The sequence below is a fragment of the Ornithorhynchus anatinus genome, chromosome 14, assembly GCF_004115215.2.
Source record: "Ornithorhynchus anatinus isolate Pmale09 chromosome 14, mOrnAna1.pri.v4, whole genome shotgun sequence".
NCBI lineage: Eukaryota > Metazoa > Chordata > Mammalia > Monotremata > Ornithorhynchidae > Ornithorhynchus > Ornithorhynchus anatinus.
In genome coordinates this window covers 10,174,524-10,195,850 of record NC_041741.1, presented here as the reverse complement: position 1 = coordinate 10,195,850, position 21,327 = coordinate 10,174,524, and the positions used below count along the sequence as shown (strand labels likewise).

The 21,327-nt window shown below is 38.8% G+C and overlaps 1 long non-coding RNA gene across 1 annotated transcript in view; it reads right to left on the bottom strand.

The window, feature by feature from the left end:
• Positions 1–2,609: 2,609 nt before the first annotated feature.
• The window catches only part of LOC120638825, a 148,896-nt gene continuing 130,178 nt past the window's right edge, over positions 2,610–21,327 (bottom strand). The window contains exons 3-4 of the long non-coding RNA XR_005660804.1: positions 5,288–5,396; positions 2,610–3,789 (exon numbers count right to left, since the gene is read on the bottom strand). This is a non-coding gene — a long non-coding RNA (uncharacterized LOC120638825). The remainder of the gene's footprint in view (positions 3,790–5,287; positions 5,397–21,327) is intronic.

Here is a 21,327-nt window from a genome sequence, read left to right as displayed (position 1 = left end):
AGAGATAATTTTTTTCCCAGCATTCGGAGGTCTCTCTGTCAAATCAAATCGCTCTCATTTTGAGCTGTGTTTTCCTTTCCACCATTTAAGCAGGGAGGCTTTCACTCTATAACTTACTTGAAAGTTCCTCTGCGAGCCTGCTCTGTAAATTGCTTTGATTCATATCATTTTCTCGGCTGTTTTCTCTACTCCCATTCTATGCCCTCTTTGATGAGTGAAAATAGTGACTAGGTATGTCCCAAGGGTTAAACTTTTCTGCCTTTTCAGTAGCAAATAGCTTTTAAAGTTGGATTTTTTTATACATGGCAGAACATCACTAATAGAGGAGCACTAATTTCCTTGTCTAAACATTTAGCATTTTATGCCCAAAGACTTGAGGTTATTGTACTGAAGTCTTCTGCTAATAATGCCTCCAAGCATTTCCTGATATCTTTTGAGATGGATTTCACTCCACTCTGACCATCTAGGTCTTGGTGGCTCTGTTTTTTTTTTTTACTCTAACAGCTGATTTACTCTGTTTTATTTCATGTCCTTATCCAGGCAGAATTTTGCCAGTGAATCTCATTTTACTGCATAATGCTAAAGAGGCTTCTGTTTAATGTATTTCTGTATATTTTCAAAATCTCTATCATACTCTCTGAATATTTTTTGGTAAATTGAAAAATGATGACAGATGGAACATCTTCTGAATTTTGATGACTTTTTTTTCTTTGTCTAAATATTCAACAATTTAGCAAAAGTTTATTTATAATACAGTGCGATATTCAGCTGTAGATACCAAAGAACTGAATAAACGCTGCACAGAGGGTCTCACAGATCAGGGCACAAACTGAAATTCAGTCTATTATTTAAATCGCAGGATCTCTAAGTATATTTTACAATACTATTTGGCATAAAAGGGCTTTTTTTCCTCCTTCATTCCTGGGGAGAGGCAAGTCTCTACTACCTCAACGTGTATCTATCTAAGCCCTTAGAACAGTGTTTGATGCATAGTAAGCACTTAACAAATCCCATAATTATTATTATTGTTGTTCTCATCCACTCTATTCCGTCAGCTCATTGTGGGCAGGAAACATATCTGCCAACTCAGTTATATTGTAGAGTATAAAGATATATACTTAGATGTTACAAGGGGTTGTGTCACCTAAGTGGCACAGAAATGCTGAAATGGTATTTGGGGGGATATTGGTGGGTAATTTAGAAGGCCTCCTGGAGGAGGTATGATTTCAGTAAGGCTTCGAAGATGGGAAAGCAGCGGTTTGTTATTTGTGAAGGGGGAAAGAATTCCAAGCAGGAGGAAAGGTGTGAGCAAAAAGTAGGCAATGAGAGAAAGAACAAATAACAATGAGTAGACTATTTCACTTATTTTGTATTTACGCCAGGACTTACACAGCTCTTAGTAATTGCTTAATAAATATGGATATTGCTACTACTCAAATTCCATGATGGATCTCAATGAGCTGTAAAAAGAAAGAACTCATTAATTTTATTCTTATTTGTGGGATGGGAGTAGTTACTTTTTTGTTCTCCAAAAATGTCTCTGGATCCTCATCTCCTTTGGTTCATCATTAGGAGTAGAGAAAGGAGTAAGTTTGAACATACGAAGTGAAATTCATAGTCTGTGTCAGTCTCAGTAGGTAAAGCATCAAGAGAATGCATCTTCAGAGAACTGATCCAGTAAAGCCTCCTTATGTTGTCCATACAACAAACATTTCATGTGAAACCCAACATCCCATGTTTCAGAATGCCTTTTAGGCCTCCTACCTTGCCTGATTCTACTTTCACACTTCACAGTTCTCCTGAAGTGGAATCAAACATTTCTTGCTTGATGTCACACTGTCTTAGGGGACATTGTATAATTGAAATGAAGTTGGATTATCAAAGATTTGTACCATAGTCAATGCACAGGTCTTCTTTCCACCCCACTCCTACCCAAAGCTCTTCAATCATAATCTATCTGTAGCAATAGGGTCACTGATTCCTTTAGAAATTAATAGATATAAAAAGTAAATTCCTTCTGATGAGACTTCAAATGATCATTTTCCATCAAACTGACATACTGTCAACAGTAATATGACTGTTTTTCGATATGAAATGTAAACTGAAAACATCCCAATACAAATATTCCATTTAAAATTTTATTTTAATGATAGCTGAAGGTGCCTGAGTGACAACCAGCCTCTAACTGCTGAATAGATAAAGTACTGAAAATTGTGCCTTCCTCCTCTTATTATGCCTCCTTTCTGTGATATCCTGGAATGCTAAATTTCCATTCATTCATCATTTCTCAAGTAAGACCCTGTAAGTAGATTATGGGCAGGGGAACGTATCCTGTTCAATGAAAAGTAGAAGTGAAAAATAAAATAATAGCATTTATTAAGTGCTTCCTGTATGACTGAGCATTGTGCTAGGATAGAAGCGAGATAATCAGGTAGACCTCATCCCTGCCTCACTTGGGGCTCAATATCTACGAGAGAGCAAGGGAGAGCAGGTATTTTATCCATATAAAGATGAAGATACTGAGTAATAACAATAATAAAGGTATTTGTTAAGAGCTTACTATGTGTCAAGCACTGTTCTAAGCACTGGCAGAGATAAGTTAAGTGATTTGCCCAAGGTCACACAGCAGGCTAGTGGCAGGGCTAGGATTGCCAACCACTCTGACTTTTAAACCAAACTTATCACCAATATATTCACTCATACTTTCACACATCCACACAAGCCTTCATCAGGACCAAAGTCTAAAATGGCTGAAGGTAAACAGATGGTCAACTAGACCAGAGATAGGGGTATCTTGGTGAATAGGTCCCTTCCTTAGAGAATGGGATGCCCCAGTGTGGTGGTGGGAAGAAGATATTGGCGAGTCAAATGGATTCCCTTCCCCTTGACTGGCCAACATTATTTTCCTCTACATAGGTGCATTTTACATCTGGGCATGATCAGGAGGAAGGGAACTTGTTCCCTTTGCCTAAAAATAAATGAAACAACATCAGTGTTTATAAGCAAGTCTTCTATTGGGTTCTTTTCCCAAACCAATCCACCATGGTCTCTAGTCACTCTGGGAAATCTTATTTGTGTTTTCCATCCTTGAGCACCAGGATTCCACTTTTCATACTTGTCATGGGCTTCATCACATGAAATAGTGTGCAATAACAGATACAACAACTGGGAAAAGTTAGGAGTCATAAAATAAATCTCTGATCCATGGGTGAGCCATCGATTGCTTTTATACTCCCTAGATTCATATCTAGGCCCGAAAACAGATCCATTTAAGACTCGGATTTTCTCAGATGTTAGGCTCAGTAAATGCTGAGTATTTCACACTTAAAATGACCAAATAGAAATATTGTCCAGGGTTGGTCAGGAAGGAAGCCTCAGACCTGACTGTCAGAATAGGCTTCTCTGGGAGAAAGGTAGGCTGCTCTGATCGCTGAAGTTTGCCTTTTCTTGTTTGAAAAAGCTGATGGACAGGTGGCAGGAGTGATGCCAATTAACATTTCGAGGGGAAAAGAGCACCAGTGTGCCCGGCAAATCATGACATAACGTGAGAAACATGAGGTACAGTCACAGCTATTCAATAATTTCTTCTTCCGTTCTTCTTCCCCTCAATACGACCATAATAAACCTAATGCTGATTGACCTGGAATTGATCAGGAAGAATTCCGGTTCACACATCCCAGATGGTCTCAAAATTTCTCTGCCACCGTCTTGCTGATATTCCGTCAAGGAACCAGAGTGTTTCCATTATTTGGAAAAAGCATATAAGTGAGACTTTGGGTAGAATCATGGCTAGGAAAAAGGAAAGAAGGTTGAAATCGAAGAGAAGATGTGGGGAAAGAAAATAAGAGGAGGAGAATTACAACACGATAATTCAAAAAAGCTAACAAATGGAATTTTACTCTTGATGCTGGTAACCAGATGCGTTTAAAGATTAAGTTCAATTGTTTCTATTGGAAAGTTGTTTGTAAAACGCTAAGCTTTCCTGGATGTTGATGGCTGAAACACGACAGCTCATATGTACTTTTGAATGCTCTGACAGCATGAAAAAAATTCACTGGCTCTTGGATGTTTTAGCTTAATGTACCTACAAGTGCCACATTATATTACAGTTTCTTCACCCTTAAAAGGTTTTTCATTGTTGTATGGGACAGTTCTGTCTGGTTTCACCTTATGATTTCCTCATTGGGGATTTTACCTCCATCAATGAAGTCAATTATTTTTAGACTAAGCAGTCAAAATTACAGCCTTTTCATCAGCGTAGATACATGGAGTGATGTATTTTTATCTATCCATTTGGTTTACTGCAGCTATTTAAATGAAGAAGTTAAAATACTATTGTAACCATTAAAGGTTTCTTCGAGTTGTTTCTTTATGGAAGTGAAGTATGAAGTTTTTCCTACTGACACCTCCTTGCAAGAGGAAAGGTTTTCGAGATTCTGTGACTCAGATAAGATGGGTTGAGATAGCACCCGTCATCTTCCCTCTCCCCATTGATCGAACTTCCTGCTATTCTTTTTCCAAAGCCCAACTCCTCCCGCTAAGAAATGATTCTGGAGAACACAATGGAATGTAGGATGACACAGAAAAGCATCTGGCCTTTTGCATTCTTTTCCATTTTAGAATTTGGCAATAGGACCTTAGTAGGCAAATGTAATAATTAAATTCTGATATATAGTCCCCACCCCTCCTCAACTTACTGCCTAGAATGCATGAATGGGCTGGCACACGGGCAGATAAATAAAGATCTTTGGTTGTCTAGCACCAGTCTCAGCGCGTCTGAAAGAATGCAGAGGCACTTTCCTTCTAAGCAATCTCATCCTATGTGTGATGGCAAATAAGAGGCGACAACTCCTCAGCCTGAAAAATGGCATTTCCTTCAGCTGTTTCTTTTTACAGGTTGCTGCACGGATTCTATTTCTAAGACCTCTCTCCATATTTCCCCTTTCCAAACCTCCACAATCCTCAAGAACGCAGATGAAAGGAATTCATTATGTAGCGCCACGTTAATCAATCCTCCAGAGAGGAGGAAAAAAATATGTCAGCCACACAAACTTAATTTCAGTCACTTTATTTGAGGTGTTTTGCCACAGTACTATAATCACTTTCAGAGTACCTGACTTTATTCTTAAAGCATGTTTTTAAATTTGTTCTTTCTAGTGGCACTAGCAGCTTCTTTAAAAGAAAGTATTTGTTAATGGGGAAAATGATGACATTTTCCTTGAGATTTCCAGAACTCAGTCAGAGACTGGGTGAGAACCATTTTAATGGAGGTCAAAGCTACCCTTACCTAGGAAGAAAGATGCTGGGGTAGGGAGTCATAACGTTTTGGGTTAATCCTTTGCCTCTTGTCACTGGGAGATACCATTAAGCAGAGGTGTCTTGTCCAATCTGAAGCTCTACAGGGAGAGAGGAGAAAGAGTTGTTTAGTTGAATGTGGAGGTCTCTGTTGTAACCTTCCAAGGGCCTGAAATATGGAAATGCGATTGAGAGTATACATTTTGTGTTTGCCTCTCTCCTCTAATAACTTGTAAGCTCTTTCAAACGTGTCTTTGTGTCCCCAATCCTAAAAAAACCCTGTCTTGACTCCATGGCTCCCTTCAGTTATCACCCCATCTCCCTCCTACCGTTTCTTTCCAAACCCCTTAGCCAGTTGTCTACACCTGCTGTCTCAAGTCCCTCTCCTCCAATTCTCTCCTTGACCCACTCCAATCTGGCTTCTATCCCCTTTAATCCACAGAAACTCTTTTCCATCCTAATCCTCCTTGATCTCTCGGCTGTCTTTGCACTGTCATACTTCCCCTTCTGGAAACATTTTCCAATCTCGGCTTCACTGACACAGTCCTCTCCTGGTTCTCCTCCTATCTCTCTGACTACTCAGTCTCAATCTCTTTCACAGGCTCTTCCTTTGCTTCCCACCTCCTAACTGTGGGTGTCCCTCAGGGTTCAGTTCTGGGTCCCCTTCTATTCTCCATCTACACCCACTCCCTTGGAGAACTCATTCACTCCCATATCTTCAACTACCACCTCTATGCAGCTGTTTCTCAAATCTATGTCTCCAGTCCTGAGCTCTCTCCCTTTCTGCAGTCTCGCATTTCCACTACCTTAAAGACACATGTACTTGGATGTCCTGAGGTCACCTCAAATTTAACATGTCCAAAATAGAAATCCTCATCTTCCCAACAAAACCCCATCTTCCCCTGACTTTCCCATCACCGTAGACAACACCACCATCCTTTCTATCTCACAATCCCACACCCTTGGCGTTATCCTTGACTCGTCTCTCTCATTCAACCCACATCGTCAATCTATCACTAAATCCTGTCAGTTCAACCTCCATGACATTGTTAAAATCTGTCTTTTCCTCTCCATCAAAACTGCTACTATGTTAATCTCAAAATTTATCCTATCCCACCTTGATTACAGTATCACTCTCCTTGGTGACCTCCCTGCCATCTGTCTCTCCCATACTTTACTTTGGTTTCTGGATCATTTTTCTACAAAACCTGTCAGTCCACCTTTCTCCACTACTCAAGAACCTCCAGTGGTTGCTCATCCACCTCCGCATCAAGAAAAAACTCCTTACCATTGGCTTTAAAGCAATCACCTTGCCCCTATTTACCTCACCTCGCTATTCTCCTATCACAACCCAGACCACACACTTTGCTCCTCTAATCCCAACCCACTTGTTGTACTGTGATCTTGTCTATCTAGCTACCAACCTCTCACCCATGTCCTGTCTCTGGTCTGGAATGTCCTCCCTTTTCATATCCAACAGATAATTACTCTCCTCACCTTTGAAGCTTTATTGAGGTCACATCTCCTACAAGAGGCCTTCCCTGTCAAAACCCTCATTTCCTCTTTTTCCACTCCCTTCGGTGTTGCCCTAACCTGGTCCTTTTATTCACTCTCCTCACCCCACCCCACCCCCACAGCACTTATGTACATACCTGTAATTCATTTATTTATTCATTTATATTTATTTATTCATTCATTATATTAATGCCTCTATCTCCCTCTAGACTGCAAGCTTATTGTGGAAAGAGAATGTGTCTGTTATATTGTATCCTTCCACAAATTAGTGCTCAATAAATACTATTGATTGACTGATTCATAAGTAGCAGAATTGATGACCACATTCACAAACTCCTTACAATTTTCAGTGACATCAGTGCAGAGGTTATGCAATCAGGAAAGTTGCCATTTTCTGGTTCCTTTTGTTTAGTGTGTGAAGGGTAATTGTATGCTTTATTGTTGTTCTCCATTGTTTTTCATTGTTTTTTTTTCCTTCTTCCCTGTTTTTTTTTTTTTTCAATAAAATGGCTTACTGAGGCACTTCAGTTGTTCTACTCAACAATGGCTTAGGTAGTAGGGGAAGTCTGATATATATGAATTCTCAGATATTCAGCTTCATGAACACAGACTGCTAGGTATCTTGTGATTTGTGACACTCAGCACAGGGAAACTGGGTTTGAGAGTGGGAATGCCTCAGGGCAAGCCATCACTCCTGTAAAAACAACACAAGTGCATATCCTGCTGGCAGTAGGAAATACTTTTTCTCTATTCACAATTGCTGTCTGATCAATGGTCACCTGGCACAGTCAGAGACCTGAAAAATTGCACTATTTACTATACGATTCATGGGCTCAGAGTTCAAGTATATAGAAAATACTCTTTCAATGATGCTCACACTCCTGGACATAATCTCAGAGTCAGCATTACTATCTTCAGTTTCAAACTGAAGGGACAACTTCAATTTATGGCCCCATAAAAATCATGAATTTCTGAAAGCCTCCACTTCTCTAGAAGTAAAACCTCTGAAGAGTGGATCTTGGTTGATAAGATTAACCAATAAAATTTCCTAAGCAAAAGCAAGTCTTTGGTAAAGGCAAAGACAAAGACAAAGGAAGAGGCAACATTGCCCAATGGTTAGAGCCCAGGCCGGGAATCAGAAAATGATGGGTTCTACCATATTTGTGTACATAGCCAGGCATGAAGGCCAGAATTCTAATCCCAATTCTACCACTTGTCTGTAGTGTGACCTTGGGCAAGCCACTTAACTTCTCTGTGACTCAGTGATCTCATCTGTAAAATGGGGATTAAGATCGTAGTCCAATGTGGAATATGGACTGTGTCTAATCTGATTACTCTGTATCTACTCCAGTGCTTAGAACAGTGCCTGGCAAATAGTAAGTGCTTAATAAATACCATACAAAAATGTTATCACATAGCGCTTGTCTTAAGCAGGCTTAGGAACATTTGTGCCATTTAAATCATCCTCTTTTTTTATAATAGCCTAGTGATTGTCTTTCTTTTTTTCCCCAATCTTCCCTTGGAATTTTACATTAAAATAAACTGGTGTGATCATTGTATATATATCCACAGATAATCAACTCAAGTATAATACATACCTAAGGCCAGAAAACTTTGATCATTTCTTAAAAGTTATTCTTGTCTGCCACTATTTAAGAAAACAATGCATTTTTAGAAACCGCTGTGGATTTTTAAAAGCCGTAAAATAAGTATGATTTTCAAACTGTTTTAGAACTAATTAAAGTGATGCACTCATATCCAGAGTTAACAATGATAAAAGTTACAATTAAAAAGCTAATCTATTTAATATAATGAATTATGAAGCACTAAAATGAAATAAAAACAATAAACATTAGGGGGGATACATCCAGTACTGTGGGAGGGTTTTCATGTTGAGCTCCTGGGAGAAGCAGGAAAGAATGCTGTTGGGAAATTGTCTGTATCTTGAATTGGAGACAGCGCTGTATGACATCTTGCTAATGGTTCTGGAGTCAAATGGTATTCACCTACCACTGTGTACTGTACTTTATCAAGACAAGAGAAAAGCATTCCCTTATTTGTAAATGCCATTGTACCAAAGGTTTATTGGATGGATGCACTGGCAAATTGAGAAAAACCTGTATGTCCATTTCCCCTGGAAGAAATTGGGCTCTGTCTGAACAGTGGTTAATGTCTTCTGGCTCAAAGACAGTGTTCAAATTTTCTCTCAGCAGCTGCCAAGGTAATTGAGTATTTCACTAGCAGGGCATGGCCCTAACTTCTTTCACCTCCACATCACCAAAAACAGCTAAAATATTACAAGACTTGAATCTTTAAAACAAGCTTTTAAATGCCTTGTGCACAATATGCTTTTTGATTATTTTAGTATTTTGCCTCTCTGCTGACCTGTGTTAAAGTTTATATAATCTAAGAGAGATTTTACAAAGGTACCATACTGCATATGTTAAAAAAATTCTACAGATATTTCCTAGAATTTGTTTCAAATAATTTCCAATTTTTTGTATAGGCACAAACCAATAATTGAAGGCAAAACTGGGGAGAAACCTGCCCTGGGTAAACTGTATTTGAAATTTCAGGTGTGATCCCTTGTTTTTTTTAGAATCCAAAATAAGCTGCCATGTGCGTGCATGGACTCTACTGTAATATTTTGCTTTATCTGAACCTTTAAAGTCAGAGCAAAAAATGTATTGAAACATGACTCATAATAAAGTGAGTAGAAAAATGGATACAAACTAAGCATTTGTCTCAAGAGAAGACTAGGAAGTAGTCTATATATCAAGGAACTGAAGGACAGGCTTTGGGACATTAGATCTTTTGCAATATGCTGCAAAAGGGATAGCAGTAAAGTGCTAAGGAAATCTGATCCTAAGTTTATTAATAAAGGTGAAGTACAGGCTGGCTCTCTAACTCATAAGGCTTTCTAAGAGAGTCTTAATCTTCTCAGGGCATCAGTATTGCTGCTTTAGTCCAGCCAGTAATATCATCCCATCTCTCCTCCTATTAGGTTTGAGCAGGGAACTTTAGGAAACACTAATAAAAGCTGGATCTCAGAGTAGTGGGGCCTATTTTAAAACCTGATAAAGAGCTGGAAGGCTCATTTTGAGCTGGACTCTGACATTAACTAGTTTACTAATAATTTTCCTTAGGTGCTGAATCTCAGGCGTATTTTCACTATTTGAAGACTGGATATAACTTCTGCTGAAGGTCACTGAGTCTCCATCTGGAATAGGGACTGGACACAATCTTATCATTCATTCAATTGTATTTATTAAGCACTTTCTGTGTGTAAAGCACTGCATTAAGCACTTGGGAAAGTACAATGCAACAATAAACTGTAACATTCCCTTCCCACAATGAGCTTAGTGGAAAGAGCCCAGGCTTGGGAGTCAGAGGTAGTGGGTTCTAATCCCGGCTCCACCACTATCAGCTCTGTGATGTTGGGGAAGTCACTTAACTTCTCTGGGCCTCAGTTACCTCATCTGTAAAATGGGGATTAAGACTGTGAGGCCCATGTGGGAAAACCTGATTACCTTGTATCTGCCTCAGCGCTTAGAACAGTGCTTGGCATATAGTAAGCGCTTAACAAATACCATAATTATCATTATTATTGTTAATAAATATACCCCAATGCTTTGTACATAGTAAGTGCTTAACAAATACCATAATTATTCATAAATGTGACTCCAAAAAATATTAGGTGCAATTCTTTCTTTACTTATTGATAACAACAACATCCCAGTAGATACAAACTGCCAGGATTTCTTAAAACATGAATTAAGAGCAAAGAGCACTTGTTTTTACCGGAGAGAGAGAGGATATAAATGGGACTTTGTATTTCATGGGGTCACTTTGGTTCATTCATCTTCCTCTCCCCTCACCCCCCTCCCGGCCTTCACTAGATTGTGAGCTCCTAAGGGGAAGAGAATGTATATCTTCTTTTTTTTTTTTACTTTCCCAAGTGCTTAGTGCAGTGTTTTGCAGTAAGTAAACTCTCAATAAATGACAATGATGGAATGATTCATCAATCCACACAACATCTGATTGAGCTAGGTTAAAATGAATGTTCTCCTTTATCATCAAAATAAGAGAGACACACAGTTAAGCAACATGGTCTGGTCAGTCAGCTGTTTCAATAGTACAAGCAAGCCTGAAATTCTAAGTTCTAGGAGAAGGCCACGAGCAGATTGGCTTTTCAACATTGACAGCAGCTGTGGTTGATGTTTCCCAAACTCTTGCCTCTTCCACAGGCCATCCAACATCTCTACACAAATCCCCGGTCTTCCATACAGTGAAAATTGTTTTTCCAAAATAGATGTGTGGAGTCAGTCTATCAAACCTCTTATCCACTAGGTGGAGTAAAAGATTAATGCCACTGTGTTTAAATTTTATCAACCAAAGTTCACATTCTGAAATCTTTTTGATTCATCATTGATCAACCCAATCCTTTTAAGTGAGTAAGTTATTATCTAAGAGTTAGAATCAGGCAATTTAAAAAGGGCAATCATTTGTTCAGGCCCTAGAGGACCACATAATTTACTATAGCTGCCACACAGCACTTGCTTATATACAAACGTATCGATAATTATATTGTCTGCTTACTTGTTTTCATATGTATATATCTATAATTCTATTTATTTGCAATGATGCTATTAATACCTGTTGACATGTTCTGATGTGTGTCTCCCCCTTTTAGACTGTGAGCCCAGTTTGGGCAGGGATTGTCTCTGCTGCTGAATTGTACTTTCCAAGTGCTTAGTACAGTGCTCTGCACACAGTAAGCACTCAATAAATACGATTGAATGAATGCTAGACATCTCCAGAATATTTTGAAATAGTGAATACCCGTCCCAGAGGGTCTAATTTATTCCCAGGGAATGAATGACTGAGAGCACTGAGAGCCCAAGGTGCTCAACACTTTACAACATGAAAAAGGCATGCAATCCTGCCTACAAGAAGTTTCTCATCCACCTGACCGCAGTGAAAGATGAAAGGTAGACAAGGAAAATGTGGTTAAATAGGAGCTTATATCTAAGTCCAAGAAAGCAATCATTTCTGTCAGATAAGTTGACATGCCTTTAGAGAGTCATGTGAGAAGCTTGAATGGCCTCTTCCTGCATTATGCCTGGTTTTTTAGCTGCTCAGTTTCAGAATAGAATCTGCTGTTCCATAGAGTCTTTCATAATTAACTCTGGAGAGTCCAAAACAACAAAGTGCCCGATGGCTTAGATGCCTGGTTATGTAGGCAAATATGGTAACACGATAGCCTGTTTGGTCAAGAAAAGGAGAGTTTGTTGGGACCCAGGGGCTATATCCCCTGCTTTTGAATTCTGAGAATATTTTATGTCCCACTATTGGTTTCCTGAAAAGTAATCATTTAGCTTTTGAATTCCAAAGTGTCTTTTTTTTTCAGACGAAATACTCTTGCTTAAAATGAGCATCTTTGACCCGACAACAGTGATCAAATCAGTTGGAAATATGAGGTTAAATTTTCAGCCCAGCTCATGAGAAATCAGATACCCCACCTTGCTCTATTCCTAATGGGGCTTGGGAGCCTAAATCTCTACACACCATTAACAATTTACTGCAGAGGGAGGGAGCCCAGGTGGATTGAATGCTGCAGACATTACTCTTTATTGTTTTATTCCAAACTTTCTGCAATTTAATTCCATGGAAATGGGAGGTGAAGGGAGACAGATTCTCCTGAGTATAAAGCCCTTGGGGTCTCTGTCAGACCGGCTGATAAACGTGTTTCAGAAGTGCAATGCAACAATGAACAGTTATACCGACGAATACCGACTTTGCTTAGCTAATAAGTGTCACATGCTTAATGAGCCCAAGGTTCATTCTTAAAAGGATAAATCCGTTTTCAGGAACAGATTTGACTGTTCCTTCAAAACAGTGCACAGCTGCAGTGTGGTAGACGTGCTTCTACTTCCTGGGATCCCCAAACTCTCCGGAGAAGATTTCACTTTCTCATAATCTTATGTATAGATAGCAATTCCATTTTGACAAGCTTTTTTAATGTTGAGAGCTCCCTTCTCCCCCATATTAATGTGTACATGCATTCTCTCTCGAAAACTAGATAGCCTAACCTGGCAATAATATAATGAACGCCAGCATGCAATTTGTTTAAATTAGGCATTTTCAATTTCAGGAAACTCACATGGCCCCACTTGATCTGTTTTGGAACTCTAAAGAGAGGAACCAGGAACTGCTAGCAAAATGCTAAATTAAATGTTTAAAAATAGGTTTGCTGAATTTTGCTTTGAAATACCTGCATGTGTACTTTAAAAGATGTCTAAATGATGTGTCATGTTATGTTGAGTATCTTCTTTCAAAATAAATCCTGCCCCTCAAGGATATCTATATCCAAAGTAGCTATGCCGTAATGTAGACTATAATAGTCCTTCTGTGTTAAGAAGAACAGGGATAGAAATAGATACTGTATGACTAAATGCTGATTGACAGTTCCATCACAGGTTGGTTCTTCTTTAACTAAACTGCAATAAAAGACTTCATATCACACTATTCAACAGATAATAAAATAGTGTAAACAGATGTAACCTTGTGGAAGAAAAATTTTCTACTCGATTATAATGATAACACACTGAACAGTTATTTTTCAAACATGTTAGGCAAAGATCACTGAAATAAATGTCTATTCACAAGGCAATTCAATTACCCATTAAAATGTTGTTTCTCACAGAACAGTGCACTAAAGTCTGTTACTGTGTAAATACTTAACAGACAAATATTTTCTTAGTTCATAGAAAAGTTTTTTGGGGTTTAGGCTTTTTTTTTTTTTTAAGTACAGAGACACTGATTGAAATGTCTTCCAGGTTCACTAATAAGACAGCTTAAAAGCTCTTATGAAATGAAACCTAGCTTTTGAAGCTGTCAAAGTTTACAGCATTGGTACATTATTGCAAAAATCTTAAGAATTCCTTGTCATCAAAAGTTCTCTAAGAAATAGCAGTTTATCACAAGCAAAGAGCTGCACTCTTAGAGGTTCCTGGTTTGCCATCACACACGACAAAGAACGGCATCATTCCTGGTAATAACAGATGAGGACTGAAACCAGAGCCCCCCCAGACAACCAGAAGCTAGATATGACTCAGTTATACTACCTGGACTCTTTCTATTCCATTCAGATTGCTGGATGATCAATGGTTGTTGTTCCTGAATTCGCCATAGAAAAAAACCTCTTTTTAAAAAAATGTCCAAGAATGGTTTAAAGAATATTGTTTCTCCAGACACATCTGTGAGACTCAGCCTGAAGGCAGTTTAGTGTGAGAATGCAGACATCTACAGAGTCCTACAGGACATATAAGGATTTATGAGTCTTCAGCTATAGGAGGGAAGCCAAGACTTTGACTGGAAGTCCTAAGATTTGTAAATCTTAAGCCAGTTTATTCAGCAAATTGTATTGAAAACTTGCTGAGCTTTTCATTTCTTATTTCGAAATGGACTTGTCTGTAGCCCAGGAAAGAGACCTCATACTTAGGACTAAGAGGAGGAGGAGGAGAAAGAAGAGAAAGAGGAACCTACTCATGGCTCTCAAAATTAGTGATTTTTTAGTAATGTCCTGAAATTTTCCCTTTAGCAGCCCATTTCAGATCTCACTCATGGATCCAGCCAAATGTTTCCTGAAGTAATTGACAGCTTCTGTCTGCACATCTTCCTGTAGAAATGGGCTTCATTCGCTTACCATTTGCTCAGAAAAAAAGTTTTCCTTTGGTTTGTGTTGGTGAATTAAAATTTCAGCTCCACCCTTTTTTTACCCTTCATGGTTTTGTAAACTTTCCTTACCCTCTGGATTTCCAGATTTTTTTTAATCATGTGGAAGCTTCTCCATTTTCTGATAATATTAGTTTCCCTTCTAGTTACTCTCTGTAGCTCTGTTGTACAGTTTTGTGAGGCCCAGTAGTCATAACTGCAGGTGGAATTCCAAATGTAGATATAGCCTAGTTTTAGGAGGAAGAGAAGGAGAAGGAAGAGGAGGAGGAGAAGAAAGAGGAGGAGGAGCATACTGATGATTCCCAGCATTTGACTAACCATTTCTACTGCCTTCACCTGTTGGACCCACAGTTTGAGGGAGGAGTTAGCAATTACTTGAAATCTCTTGCCTGAGTCATGCCTGGCAGCTCAACAGCTCCTATTCCTCTACTGTTGATCAGTGCTCTGCCTATTGGTGGTGATGATGATAAAGATTTCCAGCATTTGATTGGCCATTTTGACAGCTTTCACACATTGTACCCATAATTTCAGGGAACAGTTTCTCTTTCCTGAATGATGATTGGTAGCACGGAGAACAGCATCATGTATTTACCATTTGGATTATTTTTCCCAAGGCACATTACCATACCTTCAGTGATGGTTAGCAACAACATTTCCACCCACTCCCTCCATTCTTCCTGCAGTTTATCCCTGTCTGCATGGCATTTTCCACCTGAAAGAGCAGTGTCATCTGAACACCTGAAGATTTCACTCATTCCTTCTTCCTAAATTTGCATTTAGTTTTCTTTAAAAAAAATCAACCAAGAAAAATTATAGAGATTATCAATTTCCTACTTTTCCCATTTCCTGCACCTAGATAAGAGGAACTGGGTAGAGAGCACAAAGATTAGCCCCATGTTTTTTCACCATAAAACCTCAATCTATGTAAACCACCCAAGCCTGCTTAATTGGTGCTGTATCATCAATCTACCAGGGATATTTATTGAACAACTTCTGCATGCAGAGCAATGTTTGAAGCACCTGGGACTAAAGTTACGTGTTTGGAAACTTTATGTAGTCTAGAATTTACTATCTCGACTTTATCCTTTTCACTTTCAGAAGGAAGGATTGTTTCGAAATGAAACGCTTTTCCCCATCTTCTTCTTGCTTTATGGTTATATTATTGTGAAATGCAGGCTGGTCCCTCAGCATTCCGTGTATCATTCCAAAAACAGTACAGGAAACTGCCTGGACAACTACCAACCACATAATTGTCTGAACTATGTCCCAGAATGTATAGTTCAGGATATAAACTGGAGCATGATCAGTCTGGGCCTCAGGACTAACTTTACAGTGGATCTGGGCTTACTTCAGAATCATTAGTGTTCAGCCAGGAAAGCTGCCAGTCTTTATCTGATAGAACTGAAAATATTCTAGCTGTAAGAGTAGCAAGACAACCACCTGGGCAAGAATTTTCATTTTCATCTATAATAATAACTTCAATAATTTAACTTATAATTATAGGTTCTGGAGGAGACAGACAGGATGCTGGCAAAGCCTGGCCCACTAATAATAATAACTGTGATATCTGTTAAGTGATTACTAGATGCCAGACACCACACTAAACATTGAGGTAGGTTCAAGCAAATCAAGTTGGACACAGTCCCTGTCCCTCACTGGGCTCATAGTCTCAATGTCCATTTTTACAGATGAGATAATTAAGGCACAGAATAATAATAATAGTATTTGTTAAGTACTTACTGTATGCCAAGCACTGTTCTAAGCACTGGGGTAGATACAAGGTAATCAAGTTGTCCCACATGGGGCTCACAGTCTTAATCCTCATTTTACAGATTAGGTAACTGAGGTACAAAAAAGTGAAGTGACTTGCCCAGGCCACATAAAAGACAAGTGGAGGAGCCGGTATTAGAACCCAAGTCCTGATTCCCAGGTCAACACCAAACCACACTGATACCCACATTGACAGAAACACTCTGTCGGTACCTTACTTGGTTTCTCAAAGCCTTTCACTTCTGTGGCTTGTAGAATTTCTAGGAGAACGATAGAAAAGGCAAAAAGTTTCTGTGGCACAAGAATTCTAGTAAAACAGAGAATGGAGACTGGGCCCATGAAGTACCATCCCTGTCTTGTCCTGGGTCACTGCTATTTCCCACCCATCAATCACAGCCAAGTATAGGGGTAACCAGAACAGAGTCGAACCTGGACTAAATCCCATACTATCTCTGAGAAGAAGTCCCAAAGATTGCAAATCTGTCCCACAAAAAGGCGAACAAGAGTCATTTGCAAAGAAAGGGCCCAAAGAGGTCCGGGATTTCCCACAAAGTGCCTGCTGGTAGCTGCTTCAGGGAGCAGTAGAATATTTCTTAGCTGCAAACAAGTCTAACAGGTCTTCCCAGTCCCCAAGCAATCAATTAGTGGTATTTACTGAGCACTTACTGTGAGCAAAGCACTGTGCTAAATGCTTGGAGAGTATAACAGAGTTAGTTGACATGACCCCTGCCCTCAAGAAGTTTACAATCTGGTGGGGAGACACATTAAAATACATTACAGAGAGGGGAAGCAACAGAATGTAAGGCTATACCTATAAGTGTCTCTCTCCCCACTTAAGTTGGGAGCACAGAGTCTGATTCTCTTAAGGTCTTCCCGTTGAGCACTTCACAGTGACTTCTCCCTCCAAGAGAATCCTCCTGGCTCAGACTTGTCAGCTGCAGTTTCTCGATAACTTCCCACTGAGGCTCCTGCCATGGTAGCTGGCAATGCTTTATCCAGGCCATTAATTCTGTGTTTACTCAAGTCAACAGTCATGACCTGCCTAAACCTTTTCTTTTGGACCCTGAGCCTTTCCTTTGGGGGGGAACCGGGGCGGGGGGGGCTCTAAATCCTCCTCAGGCAGTCATAGGGAGCAAGGAAAATGTTCAAGGAGAAACCTAAAGAAGGGTTAAACTCTGACCCCTGGATGGTTTGAAAACTCTGCCCACTTCCAGACTCACACAGAGAAAAACGTGGAACTTAAGGGATAGCATTTGATATAACTTCTTCTTGTTTGGTCATGCGCAAGGATAGATTAGAGCTAAATATGGCCTGGATCAATCAGAAGCCTAGGGCACTGAAAACTCATCTTTGGGAGATTGGTGTTGCTAATAGGAAAAAAAAAAAATCCATGATTCGAGAAACATGCTGGAAAAAAAGATAAGGAAGAAGGTGCCAGTAACATGATGTTGAGACCCAGAGGTATTAACTGGGGTCATGAGGGAGGAGACAGTGATAAAGGGGGAGGAAACATCACTATAGATATTTGAAGAATTTTCAGTGACCTCGTATCAGAGCAGAAACAACTTCTTCTTCTGTTTGGTCTCTAATCTTTTCCAGTTTGCCCCCAAGGAACCTGCTGAAATCATCCATATCCCATCCAATGTGTCTTTTAGTTTCCAATTATAGTTTGCATAGCAACTGAGAGTAAAGGATAATTGTTTAACATCAAGCCCAGTAAACAACAACAATAATAACTGTGGCATTTGCTATGTGTAATGACCACACTGTACTTCCTCTGGCCTACATGGAAAACTAATTTCCTTGCTCACTTATGTTGTCTTGGCAGGTGTTACATGACGAAAGCAGCCAGCTCTTCATTTGCAAAATGTAGCCAGTGCTACCTCAGGGCTACTTCCAATGCTTTCTCCAAGACTAACACCAGTACATCCAGTTCTATCTATTCACTGAAAGAATGACTGACTGCACCGTTTGGGAATCTCCCATTCCTGTCTGAAAGTCAAAGTAATAGTGCAGTGTTATGCACATGGTGAGCACCAAATAAATACTGATGATTGACTAATAGAATCTCTGCTTAGTGCTTTGTCCATGTGACCTCCTCATCCTGAATAATCCTTGCTCCCTAAGTATTAAGACAATGCTTTTTGAATTCCAGCAAACTCTCCCAACCAAGAGCCCGGAAGCCATGTCTCAGCCTTCTGCAAATGTAAACATTCATCTTTGAGTTTATCTGGTGTCATATGAGTAAATAAGGAATGTGTTCATCCATCTATTTACATTGGCAGCTCAAAAAAAATCACATCAGCGATGACTAATCTTTCTATTCAGCTGATGGTAAAAGAGTATCCAATTTCTTTCTCGACTAAAGATGGATTACACATATTCTTCAAATTTGGACATGAACCAAGAAGTATAGCATAAGTTTTCACACATCAAAAAACCCAGAGAATATTTTTAAGGAAAACACGTATACTGAACTTATCCTAAAATAGCCAAGGCAAGGAATGAGTGTTAAGTTGCACAACTGAAATGCCTTCCATAATCAGTTCTGCATTTTTTTTTTTTGTTTTGTTTTTTGGAGGTTTTTGAATGTGGCTTCTAGAAACCATTTTCCAACAGCTCAGCACAGTACTTGAGCTTATGACAAATGCTTCCATTGGGAATTAGTATTTTTGAATCTGGAGTAGACAAATGAAAAGATTTCCAGCAAACATGCTTGTATTTTCAGTTCATTTCTGGGTTTACTCGACAATTTGTAATTTTCACGTATCTATTTGTGGATCATTTTCTCTTGTCATTATTATGGACAGAAAACCTCATCTTCATAAAATCACCTCTAGCAGTTTTCTACATGTACAGTAAACTATTTCAGGAATCAATTCACTCAAGCTCTTTGTTAAAATTTGCAAATTATCTATTAAAATTCCACAGCTTTTGTCAGGCAATGTTCTTAGCAACCTAATAAGCGTTTCTGGAGATATGTGTGTAACTTGTCAAAAGAGACAAAAAGTGTACAAAACTGTAAAATGTCAGCAATCACGAGATTTAACAGATTTTGATCAATTTACAAAGGAGGAATAGAAAAATTTTATATTCATACATTGTACTCCAAAAAGTGAAAGGAAGAGAATAATAGTGATTTTTTATTTTCAGAAATGATTTAGAAATATAATGAAAAGTATATTAAATTGATTATAGATAATGTATGAAATTTAGGCATATTAATTCATAAAGGAAATCAAATGCCCATATATCATTTTATTGGTTTAATTTAACGACAGAGAAGAAAGTTAAAATATATATTCCTTTGAAATAATCCAAATAAGTAATGTAAATTTCTTCATGGAAATCTCAAGAAGTTGGTAGATTAATTTCCCATGTAAGTACTGTAGCAGAGGATGAGATATATTCTCCGGAAATCTCAAATTCTAGAATTTAATTGTCAAGAATATACCTCAAGTAATTTAAATACTGGCACCAATTCCCTCCCACTCCTGCAACCTTATGCAACTCTGCGTTAACGGAAGGTCTATACTTAGAAAAGAGTAGCGGGGGATAAAAACTGAGGAGGTGAGTTTCCCTTAAGAGTGAAGAGAATTCTTGAACTGATATAAAATTAAACCAAAGGACCACTTGTAAAACATAACATTTTGACAAATAGATTTCCTTCTCCCCATCATTTTTTTTTGCTGGTTGAAGGGGAGATGCAAATGATCAGTGATGTAAAGATATAACGTCCTTTTATTCAAAATATTCTATTTGCACTGTCATAACCATCTTGTGTCACATCTGAACTGTAATTTCAGCTGTAAGCTTGTCTTTTTTTAATGTCTATTCTCCCGAAGAAAATTAAGCTGCAGTCATATAAGAATAGAAGGGAGAGAAAGTTCAAACTCCAGAAAACCTTACTTACTGTGTTTTTGAGAAAGGGTCTTCAAATGAATCTTCAGTACAAGGTCAGAAGTAACTTATGAAAAAAGTGATACCAGCTAACTAGAGAAGGCTCATAGAGAAAATAAAATTGGATCATTTTATGTAGGGAACTCTAAATTTTATGTCTTCAAAACTCATTACTACCTTGATACCTGTTATTGGTGTCTCAATTTTTTTAAATTTGTCTAGTACCTTGGTAGTCCTGATTAAACCATCCTTAGATAAGTAGAATTCCTCTGCTGTTCATGTTTGAGAAGAATAATATTCAATAGTATTTATTGAGTGGTTACTATGTGCAGAGCACTGTACTAAGCGCTTGGAATGTACAATCTTAGGTATATAAAGTACCTTTCAGTAAAAGAATCCAATAGTAACCTTAATCGATTCTCATTTCTCAGAACTTCCTAAGCCATCAAAAATATTTTTGATTCTGAGTCAAGGTGCCAAATTATCTTCGGGAAATGCTATTAATTCTCCCCCTACACCACTAGATTATAGCTTCTGTGAGGTCAGGGATAGAGTTATCGACTCAACTGTATTATACTCTGCTAAGCACTTAAACAGTGCTCAGCAGACAGTAAACATTCAGTAAATATCATTGACTGACTGATTGATTGATCTTTTTCCCTTTGAGCTTTCCTGCCTAAAGTTTGCCTTTAACTCCAGTTTCTTCTTTTCTGGCTCCAAACTCACCCAAGTCTCTCATACTGAAAAAAATAGTCTTCGTATCCTCCACCTCCAAGATCTTTTATCTCTTCTACTTTCTTCATTTCTTTTCTGTACTCACTGACCTTAGTAAAGACATCCATAGCTTCTCCTTCTCCTCCTCAAACTCTCTTCTGGCTTCTTTCCATTGTGAATTTCCCCCTCCTCAGTCTCCTGAGACAGCATTTCCCAAGGCATCCAGTCATCTTTTTTTGGCAAAATGGATGGACTCTTCTCTGTTCTAATCCTTGACCCTTCCACAGCTGTTGGTACTGTGAGGTTGGGACCACAAACAAGTAAGGAGGCATGGGAGGACCAAATTAGCTCTGGGAGAGGTGGTTTAAGGATGAGAAATTCCCTTGAACATCCCCC